The following is a 5,152-nucleotide window of genomic DNA, read 5'->3' as shown; positions in this document are numbered from 1 at the left end:
ACCCATATATTGGACTTGTTCCTCCTCGATGCTAAGGTTGAAGGGTTGATATTCTGTGCATGCTCCTCCTCCATTCGAATCGTACCTCATCACTAGATGTACCTAAGTAGAACCACACAAACCGTCAATCTTTTTATTTAATAGCTCTACTCGGTTAGATAGAATAGTAACTGCGTTGAGGTTGAAAACACCGGCTGCTTTCGTAGGCTTTGTTCTCATAACTTGCCACTGATAGTTATTCAGTGACATCTCCTCAATAAATTCGTAAGCTACCTCAGGTGTCTTATTATTAATAGCTCCTCCAGCGGCTACATCAATCATCTACTGAGTCAAAGGATTCAGGCCATTATGGAACGTTTGAACCTGTAGCCAAAGCGGTAACCCATGGTGAGGGCACCTTCTCAAAAGGTCCTTGTATCTCTCCTATGCATCCTAGAGTGCTTCTAAATCCATCTGTACAAAAGAAGAGATATCATTACGTAATTTGGCTGTTTTATTCGATGGAAAATATTTTAATAAAAAATTTTCGATCATTTGTTCCCAAGTTGTGATTGATTCTTGTGGTAATGAGTTCAACCACTGTTTAGCCTTATTCCTTAATGAAAAGGGAAATAACCTAATACGTATGGCATTATCAGAAATGTCATTGATTTTAAATGTATCGCAAAATTCTAAGAAATTTGCCAATGAGCGTTGGAATCCTCGTCCTGCAAACCATCAAATTGAACAAACTGTTGTATCATTTGAATTATGTTAGGTTTCAGTTCAAAATTATTTGCAGCAATAGCAGGTCTAACTATACTCGACTCAGTTCCTGTTAAATTAGGTTTAGCATAATCATACATAGTGTGCGGAGCAGGATTTTGATTAACAGCAATCACAGGAGGTAGCGAATTTTCTTGGTTTTCAGCCATCTCCTCGGTTGGGGTTTGAATATCATCCTCTTACTCGTTCTCTGTGTATCTTAAGCTTCTCCTTATTTCTCTTTGGTTTCTGCGAACTGTGCAATCGATCTCACTGTCAAAAAGTAATGGTCCTGACGGGTTTCTTCTAGTCATAAACTATAAGAACCTACCAGAAAAAGGGAAAAAGAAGAATTAGTAATAAAAATTAGAATAAAATTTAAATTTAAGTAAAAGTAAATGGCTAAAGTAATAAAAATCGAGTGTTCCTACTATCTTAGTTCCCCGGCAACGGCGCCAAAAACTTTATACGTGATATTCGTAACAGGCTTTAAATATTTATAATGAATCGTTTTTGAAACTAACTACTATCACGATGAAGGCAAGTGTACCTATCGAACAGTAGTATAGTTTTAGCAAGACCGAATTGTTGAACCCAAAGGAACTAAAAGTACTAGTAATACTGTCTTTTTATTATCTAGCCTACGAATAATAGGGTTTGTTTTAACTAAATAATTAACTAAACTAAGAAATCACAGAAAATAGAATTGGGGAATTACTTTTTGGAAAAACGATTAAATCAAGACAATACCTAAGGAAAAATCCACCTAGACTTCACTTGTTATTTGACTCTGAATCGGACGATTTATTCATTTGACTTGATCCGTATAAATCCCTAAGTTATATTATTATCCCTCTTGAGACTAACAACGTCTAACCCTAGGTTGAATAATTGAAATCTTTCTCTAATTAACTCCCTAGGGTTGCATTAACTCGATCTATGGATCCCTTATTAGGTTTCACCCTAATCTGGCAAAATCTTGTCACCCTATCTCTAGGCGCGCAACCAACTCCGCTTAATTATGACAAATGTTCTTTTAGACAGGGTCTATTCCTCCTCTGAATAAGAGCTTAAATTGAATCAATATCCTAGAAAATCAAGACAAGAATTAAGAACACATAATTAAGAACAAGTCAAATATTTATCATACAATTCAGAGAATAATAACAAGATTTGTCTTAGGTTTCATTTGCCTTAGGTATTTAAGGGTTTTAGTTTTAAAAAGGTAAACATCTCAGAAGAATAATGAATACAAAACATAAAAAAAAACCCAAAACTCCTGAAGGGAAATTGAGGGGAGATCTTCAGTCTTGATGATGAATTCAGCTTCTGAGATGGATCAATCGGCTTTCCTTGAGTAGTTCCCTGCCTCCTTCTTTGTGTGTCCTTTTTCCTCCTCCTCTAGGGTGTATTTATAGGCTTTGGAATGCCTAAGAACCCTTAAAATTGGCCTTTTTTGAATTGGACTAAACTTGGGCTTGGCAGGGACACGCCCGTGTGACACGCATGTGTGCGATTACTTCAGGCTGTGGTAAAGCCTGTTAAAGAGGCACGGGCGTGTGGTCCACCCGTGTGAGTTGTGCTTCGATTCTGCCATATTGGCACAGCCGTGTGGTCTACCTGTGTGAGGAGGTCTAGGCCGTGTTGATTTCGTACGTTGGCCCATTTTCTCCGCTTTTGACTCGTTTTTCGTTCGTTTCACTCTCCTATGCTTACCTAAGTATAAAACATGAAATTAAGTTATTAGGAGCATCGAATTCACTAATTTTAAGGAAAAATCATCCATAAAAGGTGCTAAGCATGGGATAGAAATATGTATAAATTACGATTTATCACCCGTGTGGCGTCGATAGATTCGTTTTTCAGCTTCCGTCGCTTCTTATTTTTTGTGTTTTCGGGTACACACTTGGTATCAAAACTATTATAAAGCATCCACGGGCACTCCAAAACCTAAAAATCCATAATCCACACCCGAATTCAGTAATACCGATGATACTTTAATGAAACTTATAAAGAGGTATGCAACCATTTTCCAACAAAACTTTACCCTCGAGCAAGAACGAGAATTCCACACTCTTAAAACGTAAATGGACAGTCTTCAGCCATTCGATTAACCCCTAGACACTAAAGGAAACCCTTATTAACACTTGACCAGAACAAAATTAAGATTTAACAAAACCCAACTTACCGAAAGCGTGTCGTCACGATGCACAAGGGATCATAAAGTAAAGAAACAAAAGAATGAAAAGATGAGGGGAGAATGAAATTTCGGCAATGGGTGAAGGAGAACGAAATCTCAAAAAGAAAAGAGAAAAAAATTTGGAAAAGAGAAGAAAAGAAAGTAGACATCAGTTTCTGCATGAGAGATTTTTGGGAAGCCGATTACACAAATCCCACTAATTCTCATCCTAACCACCCACTACCCAAAATTCCACAACCACGAGAACTCTAACGCAGAGGTGAGCAAAATAAAACTCCCTCGCTCATGCAGGGATTCGAACTCCAGACCTCCAACACGCCAACACACATCTTAACCACCAGACCAGCAAGCCCATTCTAATATGAAATTACAAGTAACTTAATATAAGTCTGCTGACTAGAAGTTAAGGCTTACTTCAGGAAAAAGGTAAAATTTTCCAAAGCTAGGGCTTGAACTTGGGACCTCACACACACACCCAAACACTTAACCATTGAAGCAGATACACAATTGTGTTAATGAATCACAGAGACATATTTAAAAACTTAGGGCGTTACACTTATAGATAAATAATGTGAATTGCTAATTGTTTGTTTAAGTAGATGTATGGTTAAAAGGAACTAATGCTAGGTGATTAATTCAGGAAATACCTTAGGCATTGTTTGATATAGCCTAGAGCCTAAAAGCTTACTTATTGCTATGTACCCCTAGTTCCTATATCTTTGAGCCTAGAGTATCATTTTCTTGTATGATTTGATATCAAAGCCTCGAGCCTAAATGAGTCCAGTACTCAATCCTTCTCTATCACGTTCTTTAAATACGCTATGTAATGGAAATCAGACCATAAACATTGAGGATAGGTAGAAATATTATGGTGGCTTTGTGTGCAAAAAAAATGAATGGATTACATGAATTAGTATGTTAAAAAAAGTGAACGAAAGAGTGAAAGACAAAGAAAAAAATAGAGCTAAATCAAAATTAAGCTCAAATAAATGAAAATATTTTGATTCACAATTATAAATTTTGTACCTAGTAATCTCGCGTAATTCCTTCTAACATTTTGGAGAAATAAGATAGGCGAGAGAAGGAGAAATAAGGAGGTGAGTTTATAAATAAATCAGGGACGAGTAGGGAACAATATCATGTGCTTAACTGTTTCTAGTGCTTGAAACCATTTTGGGTATCTGTTGTTTGAATTCCAAACCGTCCGAAGCCTCAAAACATTACAAGCCTAAAATACATTTGGGACCCGAATAAGTCACCAACACATTAATTTGTATATAGCTTGCATTTGTTCAAATGAACATAACTAATTTTTTTAAATATTTATGAGTGATCCGCATAATTTATTTTGATGGATAACACTTGTAAATAAGTTCATTTACATTGCCTCTACATCTATTAACATTTTACCTTAATGGACTAATTATATCTGTATTAGGAATAAATAAGTTAGCTAGCTATCATTCTTAAGTTGCATGTGAAGTAATTCTCGCACAAGTTTGATGTTTTACTGCTACAAGTTTAAGGTTTTACCGCTATGTAACTTAATTGCCTTATTTAGTCTAAAAGTCGTCTTTTCTTTTACATATTTAGTGTGTTTCTTTGAGGGCAAGCAAAGAGTTAAGTTTGGTGCAACTGATCTGCCACAAATTGATGTGGCAAATTAGGCTTTCTCGTTATACTTAAGGAGCTTATTCTCGAGCAAAATGACGTCTTCTGCATATTTTTTCGTTATTTGTAGATTTTAAGTTAATAAGTGAAAATGTCTTATTTTTTCTCATTTCGTAACCCAATTTGGCCAATAGTGCCATTGAGGGGGCCTAACGTGTGATTGAAGGGCCTAACTGTTGGAGATTGAAAAAGAGCGAGAATGGCACTAAGGAAAAGGGTATCGTGATATCCAGACCTTGGAATCATAATACCTCTAACAGTATTGAAGAATGGGGACACTCTTCGGTGGTATCATGATATCATCTTTGGGTATCGCGATATCCACCCTTCAAAGAAGACCCCAAGGATTGATACTGTCCAAGATATCGCAATATCCTCTTTTAGGTATCACGACATCGGCATCGTCAAGGGGACAAACTTGGACAAAAAGGGTAGTCTTTGTTCACCTGGTCCACCAATTGCCCCAGGCTCATGTAAGGGCATTTTTGACAATGAAAACTCATTAGAAGACAACCTAAAATAGCCAAAATTGGCTGA

The 5,152-nt window shown here is 36.6% G+C and overlaps 1 non-coding gene across 1 annotated transcript; it reads left to right on the top strand.

Moving 5' to 3' along the window:
* The first annotated feature begins 379 nt into the window (after window positions 1-379).
* Window positions 380-486, top strand: LOC121209182 (small nucleolar RNA R71). The gene has a single exon (XR_005904299.1). It is a non-coding gene; the product is annotated as a small nucleolar RNA R71 (small nucleolar RNA).
* Window positions 487-5,152: the final 4,666 nt, after the last annotated feature.

This window comes from Gossypium hirsutum, chromosome A10, assembly GCF_007990345.1.
Source record: "Gossypium hirsutum isolate 1008001.06 chromosome A10, Gossypium_hirsutum_v2.1, whole genome shotgun sequence".
NCBI classification, from domain to species: Eukaryota; Viridiplantae; Streptophyta; class Magnoliopsida; order Malvales; family Malvaceae; genus Gossypium; species Gossypium hirsutum.
This window is presented reverse-complemented; position numbering and strand designations above follow the sequence as displayed.